The sequence below is a fragment of the Bos mutus genome, chromosome 24, assembly GCF_027580195.1.
Source record: "Bos mutus isolate GX-2022 chromosome 24, NWIPB_WYAK_1.1, whole genome shotgun sequence".
NCBI classification, from domain to species: Eukaryota; Metazoa; Chordata; class Mammalia; order Artiodactyla; family Bovidae; genus Bos; species Bos mutus.
In genome coordinates this window covers 55,045,559-55,066,187 of record NC_091640.1, presented here as the reverse complement: position 1 = coordinate 55,066,187, position 20,629 = coordinate 55,045,559, and the positions used below count along the sequence as shown (strand labels likewise).

The 20,629-nt window shown below is 38.5% G+C and overlaps 1 protein-coding gene and 1 non-coding gene across 10 annotated transcripts in view; both read left to right on the top strand.

Annotated features, from left to right (window-relative positions):
- Positions 1-20,629, top strand: part of TCF4 (transcription factor 4) — a 385,563-nt gene that overhangs the window by 19,800 nt on the left and 345,134 nt on the right. The window lies entirely within an intron of this gene.
- Positions 13,109-13,181, top strand: TRNAE-UUC (transfer RNA glutamic acid (anticodon UUC)). Its single transcript has one exon. It is a non-coding gene; the product is annotated as a tRNA-Glu (tRNA).

Sequence of the window (20,629 nt, the reverse complement as noted above, 5' to 3'; positions counted from 1 at the left end):
GGTCATTCTGTGTATATCTTGCTTAGAGTTTGTGAGTGGTGGTGTTTTTATAAATTTTTTTCTACATATATTTAGGATTTAAAAAATCTCCTTCAACCTGTTAATATTGTGAGTGATATTTATATTTTTCCATATGGTAAATGCCCTTTGGATTTTTGGGATTTGTTAATGTGATTGATGTGTTTTTATTACTGTTTAAAAGTAACATCCTGCACTCAGTTTTTTCTTTTCTTTAGTATCTTGCATCTGTGCTTATAACTAAGATTAATATATAATATTTCTTCTCACTGTCCTTATCTGGCTTTAGCTCCGAGGTTATCCTGGCCTGTAAGACGAATACAGCAGTATTTTCCCTCTGTCATCCCTTGTAGAGTATGTATAAGTCTCAACTAATCTGTTCCTTGAAATTAGGTAAAACTTGTCTGTGTAACAACTGAGCCTCATGTGAGAAGATTTTAAAGCACTGATAGAATTTTCAAATATTTAAATATTGAGAATGAGAATTTTACTTTCTTTTTCAGTAGTTTTAAAATCATATATTTGAATAAAATTGTATACATAATGGATTTAATATTTCACATTTCGTGTAAATTTTAAATTGATCGCCATAAAGTTGTGTATGGTATCCTCTAATTAGCTTTCTAATCTCTACTGATTCTATAACTAAGTTTGATTTTTCAGATTTTCCTAATTTTTTGGTATGTTTTCTTTGATCAAGATCACTAGACATTTTTTTTATGTATTAGTCTTTACAAAAAAAAATCAGCTTTTGGCTTTGTGGATTATTTGTGTGTGTGTGTTTTCCTACTTCATTATTTTTTAATCTTTACTATTGCCAGCTTTTTATTTGTTTTGGTTTTATTCTGATTTTTTTTTTAGCTTAAGTTCACCACTTAGCTCGTTGTTATTTTTTTTAATCTAAGAACTTAAGGCTATAAAAATGCCCTTTAAGTACTGCCATTAGTATATATTCCATAGGTTTTAGTATGTAACATGTTCCACTAGATGTTATTTGTAAATATTTGAAATCATTTTCTTCTTTGATTCTTGCACAATTTATTGATGCCTTGAAAATTTTACGAATGAATGTTATTTATCTTTTTATTATTGACTTTGAATGTAATTTAATTGTTGTCAGAGAACTGTTCCATGTGACAACAGTTCTTTGGTTCTTGTGAGACTTGCTTTATTGTCAGTTTTAATTAATCAGTTTTCATAAGTGTTCCACTGTGTGCTTGGGAAGATTGTGTATTCTTTTATTATTGAGTTGAAGGATTTATGTGTCCAGAAATTTAAGCTTGTTAATTATGCCTTAAAATTGTCTATACCTTTACAAGAGTTTTTTTGTTTTGTTTTGTTTTGTTTTGTCTGCCTAACATTTTGTCATTAAGAGAAGTGGATTGAAATAATCCTTTATCATGGTGACTTTGCAGATTCTCCCTGTGTTTCTGTTTTGGCTTTGTACGTATTGAAATTGTATGCATTCAAGTTTAGGATGACTAGGTCTTCATGGTTAATTAAATGCTTTATCCACTGTATATGTGGTCATCCTCTTTCTACCATTTTGTCTTATCATCTATTTGGTCTGTTATTAGTGTAGTTATCTCACTTTATTTTTTACTAATATTCATCTAGTGTATCTATTTTTAACCTTTTATTTTCAACCTGTCCTAGATGGTATGTTTTAAGTATTCTTGCTACAGATGAATTTTAATTTTAGTCTAATCAGATATCAAAGGACCTAAGTCCATTACTTTTTTGTATATTTTGGTTTATGCCTCTTACAAAGATGATGCTGTGAATATGCCTGTTGGAATTGTGTGATGTAGTAGCTCTGTGATTAATGTCATCTAAATCTTAAATTTTGATTTGTATTGCTTCTTATACATTTCTTTTTTTCCTCTTATTCCTTTTAAAGTATAACTAGTTAGTATTTCTTTTTTTTTTACTCCATTTTGCCCTCTCATTCTTTGAAATTTATTTGTTTTTTTTAGTGATTCCTTTAGATTTTACTGTGCATAGTCATCTGACAGTCTAAAATTTATAATCTTAACTCTCCTTTGAAACAGTTTTAGCACCACAGAGGAGTTCTTTATATCACTCTTTTATCTACTTAGAGTACTTTTGTTTGGAACTTTAAAATATTTCCTGCAAATTAGACATTATTCTTATCTTAGCATTATAGACAGTGTTTAGATTTACTTGTTTAGTAATTTCTTTGCTCAATAGTTTTTGGCTTCTTTGGCATTTGTGGGATCATTTTATTTGATGAATATATCCTTTAGAAGTTTTTTGGTATAGGAATGTTAGAGCCCAAGTCATGTATTTTTGTTTTTCCAAAGTGTCCTTGTTCTTGAAAGATCGTTTTGCAGGGCACAAAATTTCAGGTTGACGTTGTTTTTTTTTTTTTTTTTTACTTAGATGATTTTATTCTAATACATTCTGAATTCCATTGGGGTTCTTGGGACCTCTGCTGTCTATTCAATTGCCATTCCTTTCTAGACAGCTGTCTTTTCCCACAGCTTTCCTTTCTCATTTTGGTATTTAGCAATTTAGTAATGCTATTTCATTAAACTTCTTAGCAGTTTTTAAGAGAATATTCATGTATTTTTGTTGGAAATTCAATATCCCTATATCACTTTTCTGCTCGTGTTTGTTTGGTTTTCTGCCTCTCTTTTGCTGACTGCTCTTCTGCCTGAACTGTAAATTGAATCCCTTGAGGATCTTACCTGGACCCTCTTTTCCTTCTCTGCTGAGAGGCGGTATGGCACAGTGCTTCCATCTGGAATCATATTGGGTTGGTTATCATCAAGTTATTAGCAGCATTTTCATATTGTAAAGTGGGTAAAAACAGGATAGTTGGGAGAATTCAGTAAGGTAATACTTGCCATGCCCTTGACCCGTATCCAATGTACAGTAGGCGGTTGGTACATTTACTTTCCTTCTCGTGTATATTTTCTTCCTGAATCATCTTTGTTTCTAAGCGACCAGCTCTCATATGTATTGCTGTAGTATCATTTGCATTTCTCAGTGTCAGTTTGTAGAGTCAGCTGTCTATTTTATTCAATTTCCTCCTCTGCCCTTACTCTACGTCTGTCTGTCTTCTGTATCTTAGGAATGGCGCTCCCATGCACCTAGTTGATTAAACTGAGATCTGAACACATTGGCCCCTTTATTTCTCCCCATCTAATCATCGTGGAGTTCTGCTCGCCACCTCTACTTTGACCAGTTGAAGTGAAGGACTGTCATTTCTTGTCTGGTATACTCTAGGAGCCTCCTGACTGTATTTCCACTTCTTCCTTGAATCTATGTTTGGAAGCAGTCAGGGTGAGTTTTTTAAAAATGCCAAACAAAATAGTTCACCCCCCATCTTCAGTATTTTGCACTGTTAGAAACACTTTCAGTGTTATAGACTGACTTTTGTGCTCTTTAACATATCCTAGACGTGTCTGTCCAGCCTCATTCGGATCTTGTTTCCTATTGCACTCTGTATTTAAACTACATTGAATTTCTTTTAGGTTTTGGAGTTTGACAAGTTTTCCTTGATTCAGGGCCTTTGCACATGCTCTGGAGAACCTTTCCTCTCATTCTTTACCTGACTAACTCCATTCAGACTTTATCTGAAAGACCATTTTCTCAGAGAGGCTTTCTTTGATCTGCTAATCTAAGTTAAAATTTATTTTTATTCAACAGATTCTGGATTTGATTAATAAGTGATTCAGTAATCATATATATGTATTAAAATTTGAATTTACTGATTAAGAGGAGTGATAGTTCTATGAGATCATGCTTATTTTAAGTTTAGTCATAGTATTGTCATTGGAAACCACTAAACGTTTTTTTTGTGTATTTATCAGATTTTCAGAGTCACATAAATTTCTGATGTGTCCATGCTAAGCTGCTTCAGTTGTGTTCAACTCTTTGCGACCCTGTGGACCCTAACCCACTTGGCTCCTGTGTCCATGGGACTTCCCAGGCTAGAATACTGGAGTGGGTTGCCGTGCCCTTCTGCAGGGCATCTTCTCAACCCAGGGACTGAACCCGCGTCTGTTGCATCTCCTGCATTGGCGGGCAGGTTCCTTACCACTAGTGCCATCTTTGAAGCCCTGAATTTCCCATGACTATAACATTTTTTTGGCATTGTCACATGTATTTTGCATGTAGATAAAATATCAGCCCAGATTAGGGACGGGAGAGTTCACACTCATGAGGCCCTCTGATGCACTGTCCCATGTAAAGCCCTGAAAGCTAACCGCTGAGGAAGAAACTGTGGCTCAGAGGATCCCCTGCGTGCTGTCCAAGGCCTTAGAGGTAGGGAGAGGGAGCCTTGGTTTAGTCCAGCCATTGGAGCTGTAACGGGGGATTCTGCACCTCTGCCTTATTTCTTCTCTTGCAGACTTCTAAAAAATTTCTGTAACGAGTAGAGGTTGCAATGTTCTTAGACATGTATCACCTCACATAGTATGTACATCAGGTTCTGGAGGGAGCTTGACGTTTTCAACACTTCATTATGGATCAAGCTTTTTATTCACTAACTCTTCTATTCCCCAGAGCATCCCTCTGATGTCTTTGAGTGGACAGCTGATGAAAATTAAACAAAGAACAATTAAGTGAGTTCTCTGAGAAGTGACATGGTGGAATATTGAATTATTGTTGAATATTTTTTATTAGCTGGAGAAGGAGAAAACATAGAAACTTTTAATTTCAGTAGTTGTGTCTGTCTATTTTCTGTCTGGTTGACTGGCTATTTATTTTTTAAAAAATGTAACTATACAGCTGAACCTGGATTTTATGGATATTATTCTTAGGAGAAGGCTAAGTTTTGGTGTTTTATTTTTTGAGGTAATTCTTTATAAAGAAGAGTATTAACTAGATAAGTGTTCAGTTAGTATTTAGTTAAGGCAAGGATCAAGAAGGTGGAACTAAAATTTGGGGACCGTTATTGGGTGAGTTGGATTCTTTGGGCCAAGTAGGGGCAGGGCGTCCTTGGCCAGACATAAGAGGAGACTCTGGAGGGTTGCATTAAGTGCTGGTGAACTGATTTTTCTCTCCAGAGCTTTCCCACTGCCGTTTGTGGCTCGTGCCTCCTTTAATAAATATTTTGGGCTTTGGCAGGACATTTTGATTCGAATAAACATTTTGGTATTTTGATTTTTTTAAGATAAAATTTAAAAGGAAGCTCACAGGAGTATTCAGACCCTTACGTTACGGGTTTTACCATTTTACCTCTTACATGTGTGCTATCTGAAAAAGGAGTTTTCCTTAAAAGAAGAAATCATTCTTTAGACCTGGAGAATAAATACATGTTTCTGAGACTAGAATGGCATAGTCTCGAGCAAAGGTTAGCAAATTCTTTTCTGTAAGGGACCAGCTAATAAATGTCAACTTTGTGTGCAATATACTCTCAGCTGCAAGTGCTAAATTCTGCTGTTGTAGCGGTTGTAGCTGTAGGTAACCAGTAAACCCAAGAACAAGACTGCATTCCAGTAAAACTTTATTTTAAAAAACAGGCGGCAACTGGATATTGGTAGGGTTGGGGAGGACATGGCTTGCAAACTCTGTGTGCTTAGTCGCTCAGTCTGTCCAACTCTTTGTGACCCCATGGACTGTAGCCCACCAGGCTCCTCTGTCCATGGCATTCTCCAGGCAAGAATACTGGAGTAGATTGCCATGCCCTCCTCCAGGGGATCTTCCCAACCCAAGGATTGAACCCAGGTCTCTCGCATTGCAGGAGGATTCTTTACCCTCTGAGCCACTAGGGAAGCCTGATATCTAGAGAGATATATTTTAGATCTACATGTTAGAAAGGATGGGCTTCTGCTTCCATTCTTCTCCATTATTAGCTCTATGATCTTGGACAATTGGGCAACTTACTTTAAATCTCAAAGAGTGAATTTGTCTGTTTGAAAAATGAAAAAAAAAATTGTAAAAAACATGGATAGTCACATATTTTCTTGTATGGGCAATATATGTTTTCTTTATACACTTTATTTATTGCATATACATGATGTAATCATGAGCACGTATTTTTTTTATAAGCAGAACAAACTTTAAAAATTAGAGTACAAGATAAAAGAAGAAAGTTGTCAAAAATCATTATTTGAAAGAATTTTGTAAGGAGTCTGTCGGGTTCTTTGTGGAACTAGGATCAGCAAATACAAGGTTTGAAAATCAATATACGCAAAGATCGTTTCTTTTGAATTTTGTGTCATACAGTACCTTCTCAGACACAGAGTCATTAACTGATAATTTTTATAGTGTTTTGTTTATATATTAATTTATTGATAATTTAGCAAATTTATCGACCCCATACTATATGTGAAGGACTGTGCTAATGAGTTAAGATAGTAAAAATGGTAATAAATAACAAAGTTCTTGATCTCAAGGAGCTTACATGGAAGGAGATGAGCATGTACACTAAATGTTATCCTATTGTTTGGTAAATTTTTTGGAAGTGAATATGTATAGAGGGTCAGTGGGAGGTCAGAATTGTTGGGGTGGAGGTAAATGCCAAAGGGACTTCATCAAGCCTGCCATGTCTGTTGGGGTTTGAAGGGTGAGTGGGAAGTCTCTAGACAAAAGGTCTGTGCATTTGTGACCTTGGAACACCACAGGTAGTTCTCTGAAACTAGAAATGGAGTAATGAGAGCACTGGGGGCGTGTGCTGCTCCAAGTCTGGCCCGGGCCAGGGAGTGTGACGTTCAGGGAGTCTGAACGATTTTGGAGCTACAGAGTGCTTTGGGAATCTGATAAAAGATAGGGTGCTTGTCTTGGACAGTCAGGCAGCATGAAGATTCAATATTTTGCATACAATTTTGGAGGTAAGGCTCTAGAGACCACTTTCTACGTGTCTCCTTTCTGGAAAAATCAAGGGAGGCAACAGTTACATTAGTACACAGATGCCCTGCTTGACAGCGGCAGCAAATGCTTTTGATAAGGTAAAATAAAGTTTTTTATTTCATTTACTGAAGGACCTGGGAGTATATGAGATTGTGCTGAAACTTTTATATTTATAATTCCTTCAAGCAGAATCAGACAAGATTTTTTATTGGTAGATATCCACACTTCTCAGTCACCTAAATGCTGAAGAGATTGTATCACTTTCCGCAGAATCTCCTTGTCTGTAAAATGGTACTACTCAGAGGACTCACCTGATAGAGTTGTGAGGGTACAATGAACATGTCCAAGTACAGCATTTTTAGCCCTGGGGTTACACACAGTAAGAGCTCAATAAATGTTAGTAATTGTGAAACATCTGTGACTTCACTCGTGGACATTCAGAGATGTTGTGCAGTTGTTAAGTCGTGTCTGACTCTTTATGACCCCGTGGGCTGTAGCGTGCTAGGCTCCTCTGTCTTTCACTGTTTCACAGTTTGTTCACATTTATGTCCATCAAGTCCGTGATGCCATCCAACCGTCTCATCCTCTGTTGTCCCCTTCTCCTCCCACCTTCCATCTTTCCCAGCATCTGGGTCTTTTCCATTGAGTCAGTTCTTCACATCAGGTGGCCAAAGTACTGGAGCTTCAGCTTCAGCATCAGTCCTTCCAATGAATATTCAGCACTGATTTCCTTTAGGATTGACTGGTTTGATCTCCTTGCTGTCCAAGAGACTCTCAAGAGTCTTCGCCAACACCACAATTCAAAAGTGTCAGTTCTTTGGTGCTCAGCTTTCTTTATAGTCCAGCTCTTACATCCATGAACGACTACTGGAAAAACCATAGCTTTTACTAGACGGACCTTTGTTGGCAAAGTAATGTCTCTGCTTTTTAATATGCTGGCTAGGTTGTGATAGCTTATGGTGAATGGTGTTGGATTCGTGATCTCTGAAGAAGATTTGGCTTCGGAACCAGGGACCAGGCTTGATCACTCAAGAGCTCTTGTGTAGCAGAGTTTTATTAAAGTATGAAAAAGGGACAGAAAGCTTCTGACACAGACGTCAGAAAGGGGATGGAGAGTGCCCCCCTCGCTTGTCTAAGCAAGGGAGTTATATATACTTTTTAAATTAGTTATTAACAATAAATCAAAAGAATGTCTCAAGGTTGTAAAAATCTTACTAGATCCACTCCCACAATTTACATTTTAAGATAACAGGATTAGAATTTAACAATAGAAACATTTTACCAGATCTAGTCACATAATATACATTCTAAGGTATAAGGATTAGTGAGGTTTTCAAGAAGGAGAAACTGTCCTCAAGCAGATACATTGTTGTTATATGATCCCTAGTGAAAAGAAAAAGTGAAAGTGAAGTCGCTCAGTCCTGTCCGAGTGTTTTCGACCCCATGGACTATATAGCCTACCATGCTTCTCCATCCATGGAATATTCCAGGCAAGAGTACTGGAGTGGGTTGCCATTTCCTTCTCCAGAGGATCTTCCTGACCCAGGGATCAAACTCGCGTCTCCCACATTATAGGCGGACACTTTACCGTCTGAGCCACCAGGGAAAGCAGCCCACCAGGCTCCCTTGTCCCTGGGATTCTCCAGGCAAGAACACTGGAGTGGGTTGCCATTTCCTTCTCCAGTGCATGAAAGTGAAAAGTGAAATTGAAGTCACTCAGTCGTGTCCAAGTCTTAGCGACCCCATGAACTGCAGCCTACCAGGTTTCCTCCATCTATGGGATTTTCCAGGCAAGAGTACTGGAGTGGGGTGCCATTGCCTTCTCCGATAATCCATAGCACAGAGTTTAAATTGAGTTGTTGTGTAATCATCAGTTCTGGGCTTAAAGAAAAAAGTGTTTTATGTGACTAAGAGTAAGGAATGTAGAGAAAAATAAATAAACAAAAGGTATTTGTCTTTTCCTGCTTTTTGAGAGCCCCAGATCCTTCTCTCCTCCTCAGGGACTCCGGACTTCTTATCAACCTGCCTAGGCATTGACTCTCATTTGTTCATAGGCTTTTCTTCCAAGGAGCAAGCGTCTATTACTTTCGTGGCTGCAGTCACTGTCTGCAGTGGTTTTGGAGCCCCCCAAAATAAAGTCAGCCATTGTTTCCACTGTTTCCCTGTCTCTTTGCCATGAAGTGATGAGACCAGATGCCATGATCTTAGTTTTCTGAATGTTGAGTTTTAAACCAGCTTTTTCACTCTCCTCTTTCACCTTCATCAAGAGGCTCTTCAGTTCTTTGCTTTCTGCCATAAGGGTGGTGTCATCTGCATATCTGAGGTATTGATATTTCTCCTGGCAATCTTAGTCCAGCTTATGCTTCATCCAGGCCAGCGTTAAATAAGCAGGGTGACAATATACAACTTTGATGTACTCCTTTCCCAGTTTGGAACCAGTCCATTAATCTATGTCCAGTGTAACTGTTGCTTCTTCACCTGCATACAGATTTCTCAGGAAGCGGGTAAGGTGGTCTGGTATTCTTGTCTCTTTAAGAATTTTCCAGTTTGTTATGATCCACACAGTCAAAGGCTTTAGCATAGTCAATGAAGCAGAAGTAGCTATTTTTTGGAATTCTCTTGTCTTTTCTATGACCCAGCAGATGTTGGCGATTTGATCTCTGGTTCCTCTGCCTTTTCTAGATCCAGCTTGAACATCTGGAAGTTCGTGGTTCAGGTGCTGTGAAGCCTAGCTTAGAGAATTTGGAGCATTACTTTGCTAGCGTGTGAGATGAGTGCGGTAGTTTGAACATTCTTTGGCATTGCCCTTTGTGATTGGATTGAAAACTGACCTTGTCCAGTCCTCTGGCCAGTGCTTGCTGCTGCTAAGTCACCGACTCTGTGTGACCCCATAGATGGCAGCCCACCAGGCTCCCCCGTCCCTGGGATTCTCCAGGCAAGAACACTGGAGTGGGTTGCCATTTCCTTCTCTAATGCACGAAAGTGAAAAGTGAAAGTGAAGTCGCTCAGTCGTGTCCGACTCTTCGAAACCCCATGGACTGCAGCCTACCAGGCTCCTCCGTCCATGGGACTTTCCAGGCAAGAGTACTGGAGTGGGGTGCCATTGCCTTCTCCGGCCACTGCTTAGTTTTCCAAATTTGCTGGGATATTGAGTGCAGTACTTTCACAGCATCATCTTTTAGGATTTGAAATAGTTCAGCTCAAATTCCATCACCTCCACTAGCTTTGTTCGTAGTGATGCTTCCTAAGGTCCACTTGACTTTGCATTCCAGGATGTCTGGCTCTAGGTGAGTGATCACACCATCGTGATTATCTGGGTCATGAAGATCTTTTTGGTACAGTTCTTCTGTGTATTCTTGCCACCTCTTCTTAATATCTTCTGCTTCTGTTAGGTCCATGCCGTTTCTGTCCTTTATTGTCCTCATCTTTGCATGAAGTGTTCCCTTGGTATCTCTGATTTGGGCCCATGTATTTCTGGATCTTCATGGGTCATTTTTTGGGAGTAAAATTTCCTTAACTGAAATACCTTTCACGGCACTGGCTCAGCTTCTCTGAGAAGTTGCAGTACATATTTTCTGCATAAAACAGTGGCCATGGTAGAGATAACTAACGAATATTATTATGTGCTTTCCCCCCCTTCTTTTTAGAGCTTCTAATATTCAGTGGGGAAATTTTCCTTATTAAGAGACACTGACAAGGCCAGTTGGCCTAAAATTAGACCCAGCAGCTGTGTTTTGAATCAGGGCCCCACGTGTGCACTCGCACTCGCTTCCCGCTGTGCTTGTCTGCTGCTTTATCTTACTTCAGGGAGCAGACTTTTTGGGTGAATTTTAACATCCATGTTTTTCTCCTGGTACAGCCAGAAAGCTGTTACCACATGATCGTTTGTCGTGGTTATTTACACTTATGGAATGGCAAACCCAGAAGAACAGCAGGTTTACTTACTTACGTTTAGGAAACCACGCCAGAGTATAACTGTAACTCAGGCTATGTATGGGGAATTTAGTCTTCATCCCTCTTTGTACCCCTCAATCCTTAAATTATTAACATAAAAGAGAATGTGTATCCAAAATAAAACTTGGGAGCCAAAAGCAAAATACTAGGTCATTCTTATATTTATTTGCTCTCCAAATCAGCTTTTTTTTTTTTTTTAGGAAAAAAAAAATCCTGTAATTATATGTAATTTTTTGACCTCTGGAAAGAATTTGGTTTAGTTTTTTCATTTTCCATGTCAGGAGTCAGGAGTCATTTTATAGGTCCCAGTTCCTTTGTATTTCTTTGCCCTACTGTTTAAAGAAACATTTGAAAAAAAAAATTCGTGTACACAGTGTTATCGTGATTTGGTTTAAGTATCTGTGGTTATAAGTGCACTTCATTTCACCTAATTAAGTTATTTAGTCATTTACACATTAGCAATGTACTACATATTCCACTTTTACAGGAACTTATTTTAATTATACCTGCAGTTGTGTTCTGCTCCATTATATCCATAGATCAAGCTGAATAATGGCAGTCTTAAAAGCCATATGCTAAAACTGATTATAGGTCATTAAGGCCAAATTAAGGTAACATTTCTGATGGCCACAAGCGGAAGTCTAACTAACAATTACTTTTTGCTTTTGCTTTGGGGAACTCATTCTATTTGGCTTTGATGTTGCTGGTCTCATTGTTTGAATGTCTGGTGTTTGGAGTGTGTTGGTAGCTGCTTTGATGATGCTAACTTTTTTAAAGGGCAGACAGTATACGACGCATTTTTTAATGTATACAAAAATCTCAATTCAATGAATTTTCTGATGTCTTTCTCAAAAAATTATGCTTCTTCTTTAGCTCTCTTTCTTCCTACCTACCATTACAAGTTAGATGGGCAACCGATTCTCATAGTCTTGGGTTGGGAATATACTAGAATTCCTTTAAGTTACTTTAATGAATAATAGAGTAAAGCCTGATTGGGAGGATATGATGCTTTGAAAGTATCCTATCCTTCCAAAGAGAAATGCCTTGGCATTATCTTTTTTGATGGAAACTTTGGTTAAAAGCAGTAACAATCTGGTTTTTAAGGCATCAATATCAATTCTTGACTTGTTTGGCCTAAAATCATTTATTAAGAAAAAAGGACATCCTTCATTTCAGGCTTATCCATACACATTTTGTAACCTAAGAATGGGTGACTCTAATATTAATTTTTTCCATGAGAAATGCTTAGACTTTGTACGGGAATAAATAATTTTGGGTTACTTTGTTCAAATAGAATATAACTAAAGAGGTTTATTTTTAATGATCATTACTTGATTACCTCCCAATTTTATAATCTGTGATTGAAATTAATAAGGTTTAAATAGGAAAACTATACTCAAAAGATTCCAATTTAGACATTGGTTTTTTGCTGGATTAATTAAGATTTTCCTGTGTATTCAGATCTGGAAGATATTGGGTAGTTACACAAATAGAACTGTGGTTGATATGGATCCTCTGCGTTTTTGTTGGAAATTGTTTCAACCAGCTCATGTACTTTTTAAAAATATTCCCACTAAAAAGTGATAGTTCAGGGAATTCCCTGGTGGTCCAGAGGGTAAAGCTCCAACCTTCCACTGCAAGGAGCATGGGTTCAATCCCTGGTCCAGGAACTGAAATCCTGCAAGCCACACAGTATGGCTAAAAAAATAAAATAAAATAAACAAAAAAATTAACTGATAGTTTAGTCTTGGACATACCAGTGTAGGAAATTGGCAGTTTACCTTACATGCAAAAAAGGGGGGGAAATAGGAATATATGTATATACTGCCATGAAAACGGTGAAAAATTGTTAAGTTGTTCAGTCATGTCCGACTCTTTGTGGCTCCCTAAACTGTAGTCCTGCAGGCTTTTGTGTCCATCACTGCATTTAAAAAGTAAACATGAGGAACAAACTGATTACCTGAGGATGACTGAGGAGGAAATAAAGAAGAGTATGGTAGAGATGTATAACTTTTGTATGACCCTGATTCTTAAACCATGTACATATATTTTCTCTATTTAGAGTTTTTTTTTTTTTTAAACACTAAACAAAAAGTTTGATGACAGTGACAGACATTTTAAAGATTATACTGGATTGTTTTGTTAAGAAATCTAATCATAAAATATTAGTTTGGTTGTTTTCTCATGTTAAGTTTTGGGGCAAATTAAACATATTGGATATTCTTAAACATAAATTTGTGTTTACTCTAAAACATAGTCTTTTTTTTTTTTTAATACTGTGGCAGTATTAAAAAATCAGACCCAACACAGACCTTCCCTGGTGGTCCAGTGGCTAAGACTCTGTGCTTTCAATGCAGGGGACCTGGGTTCAATCCCTGGGCAGGGAACTAGCTCCTGCATGTTGCAACTAAGACCCAGCACAGCCAGAGGGCGAAAAAAAAAGACAGACTTTATAGAGGAAAACTGTTGGACTTAAACAGGAATTTGATGGGTTGCAAACTTGCCCCTGCACATGGAAGACCGGGAGAGATGGAAGAAAGATGCGGGTCGCTCCAGGTTGGTAGGTGGCCGGTGTAATTAGCAGGGGAACTTACACAGGAGGCTTTTCTTGGCCAGATGCAAGATGAGCACATTTCTGCACTTGCTCGCCAGAATCTTAATAGTTTATGTAGAGTCCTTAATGGGGTTCAGTCCAAACAACTCATGGTCAACTTGTGCTCACATCCTCTGCATGACCTCTGCTGCCGACAGAGCTGTGCGTTTACATAACACGCGGTTCCAGTGGTCTTAGGAGATGGAAGAGGCATTATTAGGAGTTGGATGTGACTCCTGCATGATGACCAACTTGTTTCTGGATTTAGGGACCATGAGAACTTTCATAAAGTGGAAGTTGGAGCAATAAGTGGCATGGACAAGCTACATTTTAAGTTATTTTAAAAATACTTTACTCACACTAGAATTATTATAACCTGTCAAAATGTGACTAAGATGTCAACAAAATTCTTGAAATTTTTCAGATTGGTAGGTGCTAATGTACTTGAATTAACGTGATGAAATGTGATGATTTAGTAACTTTATTTTAATGAACAATGTGATTGATTTTAACCTTTAAGAAAAGAAAGGTAATATGGGCATGTGTATTTACTTTACTGTGGAGAAAGTTCTCCTTTAAATTCTTAATACAATAATAGGCCTTAAAACATCAAATCTTCATTTGGACAGTTTGCGTTTCATAGCTGAGGACCTAGTTGTGGTTAATTTAATATCTTATTCATTTGCATTTATTAATACAATGCTGGGAAATTATGCTTCATTCTTCTTACAGTGGTGTTTTTGCTGATTGATCTTGTCTCTGAAAAGATAACAAGACACTAAAGCCACTATTATAGTTCTTAAACACTATTATTCTTAAATGAGGATGTGAAATACAGGGCAAATTGCGGGAAAAAAATGCTGTCCTGGAAAATTAATCCTTTTAAAGTCAGAGAGATTAAACAATTCGGAATTTGAAAAAAAATCACACTGAAAGATAAAGGTATATAAGCTCACTTAACTATTAATGATACAAATTAATCTGCAGAGAATTAAAAGCAGCTTTGTTGATGGTAGAAGACACATGTAGTTAATAAGGACATTACATCTCATTTGGGGTTAGGTTGGCCTCTCATTTATTAATATCTGTTTAAACTACAAATAGAAAGAACTCCATTTTTACCAGACTTCTTGTCACAAGACCCAGTCTCTAAAGAGAAATATCGTTGATGGAAAACCAGAAAGACTAAATAGATGTATTTGGTCTCACAGGCAGTCCATTAATTTGCTCAAATTAAATATTATCTTTAAATATTGAAAGGTTAAATGTACACTGATAATGGATTTAGACAGCTATTAAGCCGTAATTGCCTTCTAATGTAGTTACTAAAAGACATTTGATATAACATATTGAGAAGGGAGAATTAGGGACTTTTCTCTATCTCACTTTTAACTGAGTTTTATAGCTTTCATTCTGGCTGTTGTAGGAATTGGATAACAACAAATTTTTTTAAAAAATGAGAGTGCATACAATATACATGAAATATTCAGTAGGCGAGTTGTAGAGGAGCTGCATTTTGTTCAGTGTTCTCATCCTTTTTTGCAAATCTGCACCATCGATACTGTCAAATCAGCTCTCCACCCCCAATGTTTTTCTATTAGATAAAAGTCAAATTTCTGAAAATGTTACCAGTGTATGATTTTTACGTAAGTCGAATTACTGTGTTCCGTGCACTGGATGTATGGGTACACTAGTGACCAAGTTAGTTTGAAAAGTTCTCAGTCTGCTGGAGACTTGCAGCTGGCGCAGGTAGTCAAACTGATGACTGTCACTGGCTTCTAGGCAGCTTTCTTTGTAATGTTTGCATGTTTGATTGAAGGGATGATGTTTTCCCGTTTTTACAGGTTGTGTTAGTTGAGTTTCCAAGTTTTAACCGATTATGGTTAACCCCAGAACACAGGCTGATGGATTGAGTCAGTCACTTGCCTCTAAAGTTCAGTGAAAGGACAAGATATTGTTTGGGAAAGAAATATAAAGGTGACCTAGTGCTTCAGAACATCTTTTTCCTTGTGAAGGATCTGAACATAATCAAAGTACAAGTATGCGTCGGGAAAAAATTACCTTCAATTAAGATATCAGGCCAGAGTATTTTTGAATTGAACAAAGAAAGGGTAAGAAACACCCTGCTGTTGATCCCTGTCACTCATCAGATTTTTGTATTAACAGGCAGCCTCTGCTAGTTTTGTGGCTAATCTCAACGATCTGGTTTTCTTTTACATTTTTAGAATTCACTTTGGTTTCAGAAACCATTACTGAGTAGTAAATGTGTGTGAAAGTCTGTTCTGGGAAAGATGGTTAGCTTCCAGGTGGTGCCAGGGTCACTGCCTGGCGCCCCCTGGAGGTGTGTGTGCAGTGCTGCACGTGGCCACCCTGCTTGGCGCCTTTAAAGCAGAATGTGATAACTGTGTTTTTCATGGAACTTCTAGGGTGCTTTCACAAGTATATTTTAATCTTTTTAGATTCTTAAGAGTAGCTTATTTCAGTTTTATAAACAAAAACTCATGTTCTGAGTGATCTTATAACTTGCCTAACTTAAAGCAGAGTACACATGAATTAATATCAGGCAGAATATAAAAAGTATCATGAGAGTTTCAAATGCCATAGGATCCCAGAGGGAGACACTACTTTCATTGACCACGGCCAAGGTAGAATTTGTAGGGAAGTCAAAGTCAATGTATACCCTCTTTTATAAAAGCAGCAATATACCCTGTAACATCTTCCCTGCTCACTTAAATAAATGTTCTGTTTTCTCCCTTCAGCTTTAATCCACATTAACATTAAAAGAATAGAAAATCACATTTCTAAATTTTACTGAGGTAGTTAAGTAGAGAAGGTAATTGCATTACAAGAGTGTAATATATAACATTTGTAATCCTTTAAAATGGAATTAGGACTCTGTCTTCTCAGTATACTGTGGTAACTTTAGGCTTCACTCATTTAAAAGTGTTCTAGAAGATCTTTTTAAAAATTCTGAGCCACTTTATATTTTTCTTCTGTATTTAGATAATTTTAGAACTATTGACCAGCTAATCATGATTTTCTTTTAAATGTGGATTTCCAAATATTTGTTTAATAATGCGACTTTAATATGCTTCGGTATGACTTTCCATCTTTTCTTCCCTTTTCTTCCTTCTTCTTTCTTTTCCTCCTTCTCCTCTTCTCCCTCCCTCCCTTCCTTTCTGCCTTCTTTCTCTTCCGAATATATATTATCTCTCAACCCACTCCAGTATTCTTGCCTGGGAAATCCCACGGACAGAGGAGCCTGGCCGGCTACAGTCCATGGGGTCACAAAGAGTTGGACACGTCTCAGTTATGAACAACAACAGCTAACTCTTTTGTCTAGATTTCTCTTTAAAGTTAAATGGAAAAAGTGGATTCTGTTGGTTGGGCTTGCTATTGTCTAATGTTACAACATCCTTGGGCTCTATGAGGCTGATTCTAAGACTTCTGTATTTAATACAGCTTTTAAGTCTTTCTACATATGCTGAGAATAGCCATTAGCTTCACCACCCTGAAAGCCTTGAATGTGATGATATACCATATACACATTCTTGATATTTACTGATCCACTATGTACACAATAGCCTGAAGAGCTTCGTAAACTTTTCCACCCAAACTAAAGACAAGAGTAAATACATAAACACAAGGAGCTTGGGGACTTGGCTGAAAGTTGCCACCCAGAGCTGGAAATTTATTTGCATGCTGGTAAAAAAAAATGAGCCACGAGTTGAAGCTCAGGAAGACATCTGATATTTGATGCGTATCCCATCTCTGTGTATTCCAGGGTGCCCTTTCTGTTTACCAGGATGGAAAAGCACAGTTTTACACCAGTGCTCTTGGGTATTCGAGGTGGGTTTTTTTTTTTAAAGGAGTCGCACTTGTTTTTCATTCCATGTCCTTCTGCCTTCTCTTCTGTTAAATTCCATGAGAGTCTTAATCTGAAGGCTTTAATAGAAGCAGACGTTGTTGCCCGAATGAAGTTCGGACGTTAAAACCAGCAAGAGGGCACTGACTGCCGCACGTGACGTTATTGTCTTCAGAATTATTGATATAAACTCTTCATCTGTTGATGGCAAATGTGGAATTTTGCTGATGTCTGAGTTCCTCTTGTAAAAACGACCCATACGTTTTCGTATGAAAACATTCTATTGACTTACTAAATAGTGGACATTCTTCAGGTAGGGGGGAAAGATATGTATGTGTGTTTAAACACACACATACACACCCAGGTCTATACCTGAATCAGGATCTGGCACCTGTGGGACTTTTCTCCCTGTGTGGTTCGTGTTCTTAGTGTGACATCCATGAGTACAGATATGTGGAGAGAACACGCTGGAAGGTTGGTGAGCTACTTTACCGTACTGTGATTGCTTCTCTTGCTGTGCCGTTCATTTCTGATTTAAATACCTAATGACTCTCATCAAACAACATTTAAACTTTCTATGAGATCCTGTGACTGTTCCTTTAGATCGCATTATGAGGAACAATGGCTGAAATGAGCCTCAGTGCGAGGCTGTGTCTCCGACGGGGCTTCTGCAGCTGTTGGTGATGGCGGTCGCTCCCTCAGCCGAACGGCCGCCATCCCGTTGGTGGCATTTTGCCCATTAAGCGGTGTATAACAACAGCGCTCCTGGTGCGGTACGTTTCATCTCTGCGTCATTTTCGGGTTCAGCCCTGGCATGTTCTGGGGCCCGTACTTTCCCTTTCTTGGTAATTTAACAGAAGGAAAAACTGAAAAACTGACTTGAGGCGGCAAGGTGGATGAAGTTTCTCAAGAAATGCCTCTTTGGTGTCTGAAACGTGGGTTGTCAGCCAGTAATTAATTTATTTTAAAGGGAATTCATCCTGGGGCTGACAAAGCAGTGGAGTAGCTAACTTTCTAAGACAGGTGGAAGGTCCTTGCCATGTCCAAAGTGTCAAGATTAAACCTAAATTATTTATAAGGTATTAGTGACTTTAGTTTTTTTTTTTTAATTTTCTAATTGGAGGATAACTGCTTTACAATGTTGGTTTCTGTTGTACAACGATGTGAATTCATCATAATTATATATACATATATCTTCCCTCTTGAGCCTCCCTCCCCTCCCCCCAGGTTGTCACAGAGCATCAGGCTGAGCTCCCTGTCCTGTGCAGCAGCTTCCCACTGGCTCTGTAGTTTCCATGTGGTAGTGTGTATATATGTGTCAGTGTTGCCGTCTCCTCCCCCCACTGTGGCCGCAAGTCCGTCCTCTACATCCGCGTCTCTATCCCTCCCTGCAAGTAGGTTCATCAGCACCATTTTTCAGGATTCCAGGTATATGCGTCAATACACGATATTTGTTTTTCTCTTTCTTACTTATCTCACTCTGTATAACATGCTCTAGATTCATCCGCCTCTAGTGACTTTAATTTTATTGATAAGCTACGACTGATGTAACAAATCCAATTGAGTTGAATTTTAACCATTGTTTCTGTGTGAACTAGTGTGAGGCTCTTTGCTAATTTCTGAAAGGAATCCAAAAGATGGACCCAGAATAGTTCCCGACCTTGCAAAGCTTTGTAAGGGTGGATGGAGACATAGATACAAACAAATAAGGATGCTAGATCCAATGGAATTAAGATATTTGAAAGAGCTAAGCAGAGGAGTCTGTGCACATACAAAACCATCAGCAAATGATTGTTGAAGTCAAATGTGTGAAAGAATTACCTTTGGATTTCAGATATTTCTGTGTCACCATGAACTTCCTGAGTGGCTGACTGAACATGGTGATTGCCATTTGATGTTGTTTAGTCTAACGCTCGGGGACTAATTTAGCATAGAAAATATACAATTTTTCCTGTTTTACCAGAAAAAGTAGAAGCCAGAAGTTGTGTTTTTTTTCCCTTTGTGCTTTTCTTTTGAATCTGATGTCCCTCATCTTACTTTTTCCGCCAGGCTTTTGAAGAGGATGATATATTCTGATGTTTATTTTATTTTGTTTATTTGATTTTGACCGTGCTGGGTCTTTGTTGCTGTGTGCGGGCTTTCTCTAGTTGTGGCGGGCCCCAGGGCGTGTGGAATCTTCCTGGACCAGGGATCGAACCCGTGTCCCCTGCATTGTCAGGCAAATTCTTAACCACTGGACCACCAGGGAAGTCCTCTGGAGGTATATTTTAAATAAGTTGAGGAAAGTCACTGGGCACGTGTGAAGAGCATGGTGAATCTGTGTGCTGAGGTGGAAAGTCGTGAAGGCCAGGGAAGGAGCCCTGGAAGTTGTTGGTGCCGTGGGGCACATGGCGGCTGTGACCGTGCTCCACGCGGCTCAGAGGAGACAGCAGAGGTGGGGAGGCCGTGTTCCGGAGTTAGACCGCAAAGGCGGAATCCTGGCTTTGTCATTCGCCCGCTGTGTGACCTTCCAAAAGTTAGACTACCTCTCTGAGTCTCAGTTTGCTCATCTGTAAAATGGCAAGAGTTAACAAGGTCTCCTTCACGGATTCATGAGGCCCAAATAAGCTAATCCACATAGAAAACTGTCTGGAGTGCCACTATTTAAAAAAAAAACACCACAAAACACTAACATTATTAGCTGTTTGCCCCATCATGGGGGCGGGGTGGGGAGGGGAAGAATGTTGTTCAAGGCATTTGAAAGAGTAATGTATAAAGAACATGGTTTTGGCATTGGAGTTTTGGTCACATGAAAGTGAGGAGAGTGTTTGTTCAAAACCGTGCAGCCCTAAACATTAAATAAAGAGGTTTTGGGGGCTGCCCATAATGATTGTGGTTCAGGTATTTTAGGAAGTTGGGCATAATAGATACCCTATTCAATCCTTTTTTTTTTTTTGGAATCAAAATGGATACATAAAGATTTAAGAGGAGGGGGACATTCTTTTCTCCACAGCTGGTCATGAGCCCAGTGTAGTTGGCAGTAAAATGGATTGTTTGGAATGTGTCCCTAAAATCCTGTAATTTAATTTTCATTATTTATATAACACAGTCGGTATACGTGGCACTTTACTGCACACACACAAGGTCACATTTCTGGCCTGTGTAATTTCAGCAAAGAAAATGCTGTACTGGAAATATTGGTACCTGCTCAATTAACTGCAGGCTGGTAGCGCCCCACCACTGATGTACATGGTCCTAATCAACAGTGGGAGGACCTACTGTTGGGGTGAAATAAGGGGTCAGAAACTGGATTAAATAGTTCTGGGATGACAAAGAAGCCCATGTTTGGCTTTGTATAAAATCAGGGACTTTGAGGAATCCAGATAAACAAGTTTTTG